The 12,177-nt window shown below is 38.0% G+C and overlaps 1 pseudogene across 1 annotated transcript in view; it reads left to right on the forward strand.

Moving 5' to 3' along the window:
• Positions 1-12,177, forward strand: part of LOC309636371 (ankyrin repeat domain-containing protein 17-like) — a 241,042-nt pseudogene that overhangs the window by 122,980 nt on the left and 105,885 nt on the right. The window contains exons 3-4 of the transcript XR_014268510.1: positions 3,744-3,897; positions 9,280-9,436. The product of XR_014268510.1 is annotated as an ankyrin repeat domain-containing protein 17-like (transcript). The remainder of the gene's footprint in view (positions 1-3,743; positions 3,898-9,279; positions 9,437-12,177) is intronic.

Raw genomic sequence — 12,177 nt, forward strand, 5'->3', positions numbered from 1 at the left:
CACGGCCAAAGAAAAAGGACTTTTATGGAGACGTTTTAAATCAATAAGAAAACATATTTCTTCTGCACTTAGTATCCCTCATGGAAAGACTGACATGCATTTTTCTTAGTAAATTTTCACCAAACTTAGTTAAGATACAATGTGGCATAAGGGGACCTTGTGTCAGAAAATCACTTTTGATTGAAATTTAATACCTTCTGTGATCTAACTTGTAGCTTTGACTTTTCCTATAGTAAACCCTGTATTCTAGCATATAGAAATTTTATGTTTGTCTACCAGTGCTACACTCCTTCTTCTCTTTTTTTCTTATACCAATTAGTTATTTTGGTCAAAATCCTTTCATATTCTTTCTGCATGCATTGTCTCCTTTAAACAGTTTTAGTACCTTTGATATGTACTTTTGGTTTGGCACTTTGCACTGCTCTTTGATATCTTTTGTTTTCTAAAACCTTAATCTGAAACATTATTTAATTTTTCACCTGTTCATTTTAACCTGTGTTCATTTTTCCATGATTATTTCCTCTTTTTTTTTTTTTTTTTTTGTCTTCTCCCATTGGATTGAAAAATTGTAGGTATTTTAACAGAGAAAATTTCATTGGGATGCAACTTTTTCTCTAGAAAGACTCATTGTCTGGACCATGGTTAAATATAGGAGGACATAGTTTTTACCACTCTATAATATTGAATCACATGTGTCTATGACCAAACCATGCTGAAAAGTCCCCTTCCTAATGTATAACACTTACGCTTTCACTACTGCCTTTAAAAATAAAAGTTTTAAAAAAATGATTGTCTCGCGAGCTCGCCAGCCTGCAGGCGGGTCGCTACCGGGCGTGGAGCCGGGCGCCCGGGGCGATGGGTGAGTACAGGAAGCGGCCGAGAGGAAAGCACGGGGCTCCCCCGGCCTCCGCGTGGAGTGAGTAGAAGCACGAAGGAGGGTCTGAGGAGGCCCTCTGGCGCGGCCGTTGAGGACTCACCACCCCCCCACCTCCGCGAGCGCAGTGCGTCCCCCCCGCCCCCCCGCCCGGTGCGCCCCGCCGTTCCCGCGCGCACCGTCCCGAGTGGGACCTGCAGCCGCAGGGCCCAGCTCTTTCCTCCCAGCTCTGCCGCCCGCTGCCGGTTCTCGCTGGGCCGGGAGCGCCGTCCGACTGCCGGAACGAGCCTTTCCGGCTGAGGAGGCAGTGCGTTCATTTGGGCGCGCCCCGGGAAGGAAGGTGCCTCCCGGCGCGCATCGAGAGCGGGGCGGGGAGGGGCCGGGCTTTGCCTGCGGCCCGGGAGAGCGGCGTTGGGACCGCGGAAGGGCGCCTGCCCCCTCGGGGTCTGGGATTCCGGGACCCCTGGCTCCGTTGAATGTCCGGGACGGAAGGGGCCTGGTCGATCCCGTCCGCCACCCTCCCCTCTCCTCCCCCCCTCCCCTCTCCTCCCCCTTACCACAGACCGGGGAAATGGACGCCTGGAGAGCGGAAATCCAGTTATCAAAGTTGCCTCCAGAAGAGAGAACCTAACAGACCTAACAATGGAAGAAACTGAGAAAGTTATCAAAAAGCTACCATCCCCCAAAACACCAGTCCCAGACGGTGTTTCAGGTGAATTCTTTTATCTTTCAAGAAAAAGATAATGATAAGATTTAAATTGTTCACCAGCTTAAAGAAGGAAAAATGACAGATTTCTTTTACAAAGCCAGTGGAACATTGACACCTGAACTTGACATGAAGATAGTACTGAAATTGGAAACTTGGTTAAAAAAATCTTTCCTGAGGAAGATCTTAAGCAGAGTTAACGTGTTTCTTTTGGTATTTCTGATTGGAATAAATTTTTTTTAAGTCCAAAAAAAAATATTATTGTCTTTTTCTTAACTCCCTCCTATCATATAGGTATTTAAGGTTAATACATAGCAAAATTTTTGAAAATTTTCAAATATTTACGGAGATTATTTTCAGAGTGTTCTGTGTCTATTTATATTTGAAATACTAGAAATCTGAAATGTTATTTCATATTAAACTGCATTAGCTTAACGGAAATTTAGAAAGAAGCATATTATTTCCCCCTAAATTTAACATTCAATATTAAATATGTATAGATTAAATATAGGATTTATGCCTGGTTGCTAGACAGGTGACTTTTAAAGACGGAACAATAGAGTTTCTGATGTTATGTTGGTTAAGAATTTTATTTCCGAAGTTTTAAAATCTTATTTCTGACAGCTAGATACTAGGCGTGAGGGTAATTGTGTTCCAGGTTGTTAGTAACTTTTCTATCTATTTTAGTTATTACAGTTTTAGAAGTACTTTAGACTTGTGAAATAAATTTCACCTGATCATGTTAGTGATTTTTATATAATAATTATCAACTTTTGATCAGCAAACTGTAAAGAATTATATCTTTATACCTATTGGTAAGTAGCACTATGACAAGGGATGTCAAAACAAAACTTTTCCCCATGTCTTAAGAGTTGCTCTTTTCTAATTCTTTACATTTCTTTTAATTGAATCTGGTCTATGTTACTGTATCAGTGGGTCTCAGTGTAAGGTCTGCAGCCCTCTCAAGTTCCCAGAAATCATTTCAGGATGTTCAAGAGGTCAAAAATGTTTTCATCACAATACTAATATGTTATTTGCCTTTTGACTGGGTTGATATTTGCACTGATGATACGAAAGCAGTGGTAGGTAAAACTGCTGGCCTCTTAAGGCCATGGCACCAAATTGTGCTAGTATCATTCTAGTTATCACTGCCATATACTCACAGTTAAAAAAATAAAATGAAAGGCCAGTTTCACCTGAAGAATAATCTTGATAGAGCAAGAAATATTAATTTTTTGAAATTTCCACTTTGGAATACATGTCCTTTTAATGTTATTGTGTGACAAAATGGGAAGTACACATAAAGCACTTAGGCATATAAAAGTATGGTGGTGTTTGAGGGAAAAGCACTTGGGCTTTTTTGAGATGTGAGGTGAATAGTCCACTTTTTTTTTCATGAAATGTCTTTTTTGCTGGAAAAATATAAAAGACAGACATACTATGCCTGTCAAACTTGGGCACTTGGCAAATGTTCTCAGAAATGATCGAAGTGAGCCTGTTCCTTTAAGGGAAACAAGCAACAGTATTTGTCACCAATGATAAAGTTAAGCTTTCAAGCACAAACTAGAATTTTGGAAATTTTATTTGCCTGGGCTTGACAGTGTTCCAGTACTTAAAAACTTTTGTAATGAAGCCAGTAGTGATATTAATGTTTTGATTATGTGATATTGTAGTTTGATTTCAAATACGGTAAATATTAATAAATATAACCCTTATATGAAGTCCTTGGGAGCAGCACAGTACTTTCTAGGTGTATAAAGGTGTCCTGAGAACAAAAGATTTAAGAACAGCTAATTTAGGTCCTCTACCAAAGTCAAAGGTTTCATGTCTAAGTATTAACCTCATAACCTCTCCCATCCACTACCCTTCCCCCATGAAATTAGAATAGAAAAGAATACATATGATTTCAGTAAGAAAAGAAAATAGACTACATATGATATGAATAATACATTCTTAAATTATTCTACAAATGTAATTTTCTCCTTTAAACTGTGGGCTTATCTATCCCATTGAAATTATTCAGGATTGCATTGTATTTATCATTGATTTTGATGTTAAAATATTTTTCTCTTCTCTTCCTTTTTCTTCTGTTTATTTCTCTTCCAAGTTTCCTTTTCTCCTTTCATTCCTCCCCTTCTTCTTTTTTTGGTATTTGTTTTCTAGGTGGAGTCTTTCATTTTGGATCAGGAGGATTTGGAAAATCCAATGCTGGAAACGGCTTCCAAGTTCCTCTTGTCAGGTGCTGCTGATGGTGCAGACCTCAGGACAGTAGATCCAGAAACACAAGCTAGCCTGGAAGCTTTACTAGAAGCTGCAGGTAAGTCTGCAAACTCTATATATGTAATAAGCCTAATTTTCCAAAGTTCTACATAACTCTTAAAAACTCCGGTTATTATAAATGTATGATGTTGTATATTTAGTATAAGACTATTCATAAAGGTGAATGGATTACTTTCTAGAGCATTACATGCAACATTTCATATAAGCATAGTTTCATTACCAGAATAAAATTGACAGGTTGTTGTAAACCTTATAAACAGAGACTTCTTTTTTAATTTTATTTATTTTGGGTGCGTTGGGTCTCCGTTGCTCCGCGTGGGCTTTCTCTAGTTGCGGCGAGCAGGGCTACTGTGTTGCGGTGTGCGGGCTCCTCATTGCGGTGGCTTCTCTTGTTGTGGAGCACGGGCTCTAGGCGCGCGGACTTCAGTAGTTGTGGCACATGGACTCTAGAGCACAGGCTCAGTAGTTGTGGTGCACGGGCTTAGTTGCTCTGTGGCATGTGGGATCTTCCTGGACCAGGGCTCGAACCTGTGTCCCCTGCATTGGCAGGCGGATTCTTAACCACTGCGCCACCAGGGAAGTCCAAACAGAGACTTCTTATACAGTTAGTTTTCATTAGTCCTGAATTCCATCTTTGCAAATTCACCTACTTTATAAAATGTATTTATACCCCCAAATTATAGTGCTTTCTCAGTCTTTCATAGAAATGCACAGAATGGTGAAAATTTTGAGTTGTTCTGCGTGCATGTTTTCTGCTGAAGTGATGCTCTCTGCCTTCTTGTTTCAGCTCTCATACTGTAAACAAGTGTCCTTTCCATGGTCTACTTAGTGCCACATTTTCCACATTTTTGTGCCTTTTGTTGGTGATTTCAAATGGCCTCCAAGTATAATGCTGAAGTGCTATCTAGTGTTACTAAATGTGAGAAGGCTGTGATGTGCCTTTTGTAGAATATACGTGTATTAGATAAGCCTCTTCAGCATGAGTTATAGTGCTGTTGGCTGTGAGTTCAATGTTAATAAATCAAGTATAATATATTAAATAAGATTGTATTTAAACAAAAACACACATAAAACAAGCTTATGTATTGACTGGTGAATGCAAATGCTGTGGCCAGAGACTTGCAGGCACCTAGCCCTGTATTTCCCCTTGGAGCAATGGTTCAGTGTTCATTAGTTCAGTGTTCCCAGTGACTTTACAGAACATAACTACCATGAATAATAAGAATCGACTGTGTATAATTCCCTCTACTTTTTTGTCACAGATTGTCTTTTAAAACCTTGTAAAGTGAATCATCATTATATTTTTGTAAAGTGGATCATCATTATATTGTGCTCATAGGAAGTGTTTTAATTAGAGTTTATATACATAACCAAGAGTAAGCATCATGATATGTAATATGCCTTAAATATAAGGGAACAGTAACTCTAAATCTCTATGATCATTTAAAATAACCATATTTTCTTAACTTTCCTAAAGTGGACATAAATCTGTGGTGAACATTAATTGTTCATGGCTTGAGCACCCTGAACCAATGCTAGATTCTGTACATTCAGTGCATATAAACTGATATTTCATTATAGCATAAAACTGACCTATTGCTGTTTGATAATCCTTTCAATAAATATCTCAGAACACAGCATCTAGATATTTGAAGGACTCATGGTTAAGTTTGATTTCTATCCTGGGTAAAATTCTAGAATGGATTATTAAGGGAATCTTGACCAAATACAGATGAAAACATAGTAGGGGCACACGCAAGGTTCTTTCCTTGAGTATGGAAAATTGTACAGGGTAGCAGTGATATAATTTAGCATTTGCCTGAAATTTGATGTTGCTTTAGGAGTTTACCTGAGAGAAATGAGGATTGTGAAATTATTTGAAACCATGTCATAAGAGGAACAGGGAATGTTTCTCCTGAAGATGAGAAGACTCAAGTTGAATATGAGAGGGATATTTGTTTTCTGTGGTTCGAAGAGGCAGAACCAGGCTTAAAGAGGCTACATGAAGGTAGATTTCAGCTGAAAGGAGCTACTTTGGAGGTAGAGTTCCTTTTGATAGGATGCTAATAGTTGCTTCATTTTTCTCATTTCTGTGTTTATTCCCTTTTTTTCCCCGTTTTCTTTATAATAGCTAACAATCAATCAAGGTGTCAGCTAAGCTGAGTTCTCATCTGTAGGCTGTAGAAGAAAATCCATTTCCAAGTTTATTATTGTTGGCAGCAGAATTTAATTCCTTGGAATTGTGGGACTGAGATCCTGATATTCGTACAGACTGTCAGCTGAAACTGCTCTCACCTCTTTGAGGTCGTCCACATTCCCCCCATCTTCACATCAGCATCACATGTGGAATCCTTGTGCTTTGAATCTCTGATTTCCTTTTCTCCAACCAGCCAAAGAAATCTCTTTGGTCTTCCTGCGGTCATGTGATAAGGTCAGGCCCACCCAGATAGCCTTCTTATCTTCAGGTCAACTATGCCATATAGCATAACCTAATCATGGGGATAAAATCTATCCAATTCACAGTCCCAAAGATTATATAGAGTGTGTACACCAGAGCTGGGTAATCTTGGGAACATTTTAGAATTCCTAGTTTACCAGTGATTGGACAGAAGCCTCTCCATTTCTTTGAGAACCCCCAAATGTCAATATCTTTAAGTCTTTTCTCTGTGGCTGTTTAATTTCTTGAGAGACACATCTGCCTGTTTTTGTCTAGTGAATTATAAATGCTGGCTGCCAGCATTTGGGGAGCTGAGAGTAGAAAAGGGGCTAAGGATCTCACTGTTTATCATGCATATGTTCACTTAATCCTCATTTTCAATTTAGTATTATCTCTTCCTCATCTATAGCCAATATCTTCTAGCCCAGGGTCTTTCTGGCTTAGTCTCTTTAGAGAATAATTATCTGGCTGTGCAGTTTGGGATGGAGTCTTAAATGTCTGACTGCTCCTCACAGGTGTTCAGCCAGTCTCTCTGTTTTCCAACCCAAGCCTCACCCCTGAACCTGGAACCTGCATATAACTCCTGAGTCCTATTGGGCTGATCACTTTGTTTCTCACTGATTTCTATGTTTCTGCTTATTCTGTTCTGCTAAGTCAGTTAATCTCCTCTTTACTATGTCTTCATGAATATTAGCTTTGATTTACAAATTTCTTCTAGTTTTATCAAAGATGGAGTTCCTGTTGTATTTTAGTTCTCCTTTGAGTAAGTTCTGAGAAGAAAAAGGGGGGAAATAATTGTCTTAAAATCATCTTGAAATCAGAAATCTAGGTAATCATTTAATACACCTTTTCTCCGAAATTATATGGTTCTGTTCAATTGATTAAATGTCATAACTTAGAAAGAATAATTTGGTCATCGTGTATCTTTTCTTTTATTGATCTTCACTGATTAATATCTAATAATTGAATAAGACCAGTAAAAAAGATCACCATAATCCAGAGTAGCTAGATAAATTCATTTCCAATCACTGTTTATTTATTTGAAAGGTTAGTATGTGTTTCTTAGGTTACTTCCTAGTTGTTTTTACTAAACTAGTTATCTTTACTTATGAAGATATGAGAAGTTCATAAAAATTTAATGTGGAATATTTTATTTTAAATGTTATTTTTTTTTAAAACAGGGATTACTTTCTTCTGATCCGGACGTATCCTCTTGTTTAGTTCTTTTTTGTCACTGACAAATAGCTGTTATATAGCCCATCTGAGTTGGCTAAAATATTGGAGCTAATTCTCTCATGTGAGAATGCATCTGTGATATTGGTCTCAATAATGTTAGGATACTTAACTAACCACAGATATCTTATTGAATAAATACTACTATAGCACGTTCAGACTACAGTTGGCTTCTAATATTAGTGACACAGATTATGCAGTAGGTATCAGTCTTACCAGATTAAGACTTTTTATCCTTTGTACATCTTGATTGTAGCAGACACTAAATTTGACTGCTCTGAACATTTGTTATATCTAAATATCTAAAATCAGAAATGCTTTTTGCCATATTTATTCCATAAGATGTAATATTTCATATCTTGGATTTGTCAGAAGGAAAAGCAAATGCGTATAAAGTTTTTTTTAAATAAACTTCAAATACAAACTTATATATTATTGAGTCCTTCCACTATTAAAAGAAATCTGTACAGATATGTTTCTTATCACTTGGGAGATCTTTTTGGTCTTTGTCTTAGTTAAATAGTTTGTTTTAAAACCTCTAATAGTGTTTGTTAAACCTTAATTGGGTTTGAATCACTTGGGGATCTTTTTTTAAAAATGCAGGTTATTGATCAGTAAATTTTAGGGTCTCAGATTCTGCATTTCTAACAAGCTCCCAAGTGACAGTAATGCTTCTATCAGTAGTTCATGAACCACATGTTGAGTAGTGGGGTTCTGTAATATCCATTATAACATTAGATGTTTTATCTTCAAGTTAGAGCAAAGGTTCTTAATCCTGGCTGTGCGTCAGAATCTCCTTAGAGCCTTTAAAGTATGTAGATCCCTAGGCCTTCCTTTTACTTACTGAATTATATCTTTAGATATAGGAGAGTTCAGCGGTCTGTACTTTTGAAAGGCTCCACTGATGGGCAGCCTGGATTAAGCAGCACTGAGTTTAGAATAATAAAGGTTGGAGATCAGCTTGCTTTATAGTGATATGTAGAATAGCAACAAGTTGTGTTTCATGTACATGGTAACTAACCATTTCTGCTTCTGAAATTTAAAAAAAATTTGTCTATTCTGAATATTTTTTAGCTATGGTGTTTTTAGACATGATTTTGGGTGTATGTAGTAAATTGTAGTCGTAATTTGAAACAAATAGGTACTCATAGATAGGTGATCTTTTCTATAACCTATAATGTCTTATATGGCCATTTTTTGGTCACGAGTGGTAGTAGCCCAACTAAACATTCTTAAACGAAAATGGGCATTTACCAAAGGTATAGGGATGGTGCTGGCTTCTGGCACTACTGGTGTCAATGAGTCAAATATAACTTGATCAGAACTGTCTCCTTCCTATTTCTCTGCTCTCCTCTCCTCTATGTTGACTTATTTTGGGTAGTCTTTTTCTCTTTGTGGTGATAAAAGTGACCAAATAGCTCATGACTCACAATTTAGCAACCTTTGAGCATAGGTTCTTCTTGCAAACGTACAGCAGAAGTCTGAGTGAGGACACCCGATTGTCCCAGCATAGACCAACGACCCATTTCTAGAAGCAGAGAGTCACAGAGTTGAGCACTTATGGGCCACATGGAAGGAATAAGACTACTAGAAAACTGGAGAATAGGGATTTCCCAGCAGATTCTGGCCAGGCAATATATATGTCCAGTGTATCATTTGGAGTTTAACATAAATAGAGTTAAGTAACTTGAATTTTGCTTTGTTTCTCCTTTTGGGTATATCCGAATTGGTGTGAAAATAATAGAATAGGAATAGGCAAATTATCTACGGCTGATGGTAAAGCCTTTGCAGATCCTGAAGTGCTTCGGAGGTTGACATCATCTGTTAGTTGTGCGTTGGATGAAGCTGCTGCTGCGCTTCCCCATATGAGAGCTGAAAGCACAGCAAACGCAGGGCAGTCGGACAAGTAAGTGTGTTTCCACTGTGATCAGTATAAAAACATTTTCTTAAAAATAATTAAAATAGCTAACATTTACTGAGCATGTATTTTGTGCCTGGCACTATGCTAACCACTTTACCTGTGATATCTTACTTATACTCAGGAAAAGCCTTAGGCATGGATTTTGTTTTTATTCCCATTTTACTCATGAAAAGCTGAAAAGAAGTAACTTAAGATTGAATAGGTAACAAGTAGCAGAGGCAGGACACCAGTGTCTGTCTGACTACAAGGCTGACTTCTTAGCCAATATGTTATAAAAGACCTTTTGCTTATTTAGATTTTGTTTTCTTTTAATGTTTTGGTGACAAAGAAGTAAATGATTTCTAATTAGTCATGCCATTTTCTACTTCATGTGCATAGTTCTGACCATTTTAAAGGGCAGGGCTTTTATTTGTTTATTTGCTTTATGAATGTTCAAAAACGTCAAAGATTTAGTTTCTGTAACTTGAATGTAAGTGAGTTCCAGGGATGTTATTTTTATTTGTCCTATAATTCCTTTTATATAATATTTCACGTTTAGTAAGAACTCAGTAAATATTTTCTGACTTGGCCTTTAAAGTTTTTCTGATGATGTTATGTAATAAAAAACAATCACACCATCTTGTATATAAAACAATTATGGATAGTATAATGAAAAATATAATGCCAAGGAAGCAGCTGGAAAAGAACCATTAATACATGTTACTGTCTTCACCCTTCAGAGGCTTCTTTTTTTTTGCCTTTAACTGAAAAGAAGCCATTAAGCCATTTTATTTACAGTTGACTCTTGAACAACACAGGTCTGAACTACACAGGTCCACATACACACAGGTTTTTTTTCTTTCTTTTCTTCTTTCTTTTTTTTGTTTTTCTTTTGTCCACGCCACGTGGCTTGTGGATCTCAGTTTCTCGACCAGGGATTAAAGCCGGGCCACGGCAGTGAAAGCTGAATCCTAACCACTAGACTACCAGGGAACTCCCAGCACAGGTTTTTTTCAGTGGTGAATACTACATTGCTGCACAGTCTGTGGTTGGTTGAATCCATGGATGCAGAAACGTGCATATGGAGATATGGAGGAACTGCATTTATGGAGGGCAGACTGATTTAAGTTATTTGCAGATTTTCAGCTGAGTGGAGTGTGGTTACCCCTAACCCCCGTGTTGTTCAAGGGTCAACTGTATTTTAGCAGTTACCTTTAAATAGTTGAAAAAATGAAAATACTCTTTTTTAAATTATTTATTTATTTATTTATTTATTTTTGGCTGTGTTGGGTCTTCGTTTCTGTGCGAGGGCTTTCTCTAGTTGTGGCAAGTGGGGACCACTCTTCATCGCGGTGCGCGGGCCTTTCACTATCGCAGCCTCTTTTGTTGCGGAGCACAGGCTCCAGACGCGCAGGCTCAGTAATTGTGGCTCACGGGCCTAGTTGCTCGGCGGCATGTGGGATCCTCCCAGACCAGAGCCTGAACCCGTGTCCCCTGCATTGGCAGGCGGATTCTCAACCACTGCGCCACCAGGGAAGCCCGAGAATACTCTTTTATATATGAGTTTAGAGAATAAAAAATAACATTCAAGAATTGTCTTTTATATAATAGTGTTTTTATGCAACATCTTTTAGTATTAACAAGAGTGTGAATTTGCTGTTTCTCTTAACTCTGTGTTTGTCTTCATTCATCTGAGTTTTCTGTTTTTATTAAATTTATTTTACCATCCTTCTCATAGATTGACTCTCCTTCTTTAGTTAACTTCCAGTTCTATTCCTTAGTTAACGTTCAGTTTTTCTAGCCTACGATATTATTGATATTCTCCAGATATTTTTTCATGTGCCTTCTGGGACTGGCAAGACACCTTGAAGAGTATATTAAAGCTAGTTCAAGCAGGAAATAGAATAGAAAAATAAAGAGTCATAGATTCTTTGGCACTGACACTACTAAAAGTGATCAGCAAAACACTAGACCATGTTCGTGACAGTCATATTTGTTCATCAAAGCTTGAGAAACAGTGGCGCGCAGTGGGTGTTATGTGCCAGGTTTTACATTAATTAAGTGTGGTGCCATGTGCCAGATTTCACATACCCTTTGCTCAGAAGTTGTGAAGTTCAACTGTTGCTAGAGTAGTTCCTGAAAGTCTCTTTTAAAGCTAACACACCTAAGGAAATTGAATGAAAGTTCAAATGGGAAAATAAAGGAGGATGTGTGCCTGAGGGGGAGAGAGAGAATGAGAGACCACCCGAAAGGGAGAAAAAGTATGTTCTTCTACATGAAATGTCTTGTGGGAGGGATTTGTCCTGAACTTACTTAAAGGTGATAGAGAACATTGAGTCTAGAGACTGTCATTGCCTATAAAATGGGAAATTAAGAGACAAACTTATTAAGTGCTATTTGAGACTTTCACTTTGGCAGGGGACAGTACAGTTAACAGGTAGACAAAATATATAGTATGGCATACAGTGATAATGATTATGGGCAGAAGAAATTGAATGGGGAAGTGCTAAGGCAGTGTTTGGGGTTAGGGATCATGTTGCATTTTTAAGAGGGTAGTCAGGGAAACCCTCATTTAAAAGGTGGCTTTTTAGCAAAGACCTGAAATAGATAAGGCAGTGAGCTGCGCCTGGGAGAAGCTTGTTTGTCAGAGGGATAGCAGATACATAAATCTTGGAGTTGCAGCTTAATTAGCATTTTTGATGAAAAACGGGAAAGCCAATTTGGCTAAAGCGGAAAGAGTAAGTGAG

Source organism: Balaenoptera physalus (genome assembly GCF_965194825.1).
Source record: "Balaenoptera physalus genome assembly, chromosome: 10".
Classification (NCBI taxonomy): domain Eukaryota; kingdom Metazoa; phylum Chordata; class Mammalia; order Artiodactyla; family Balaenopteridae; genus Balaenoptera; species Balaenoptera physalus.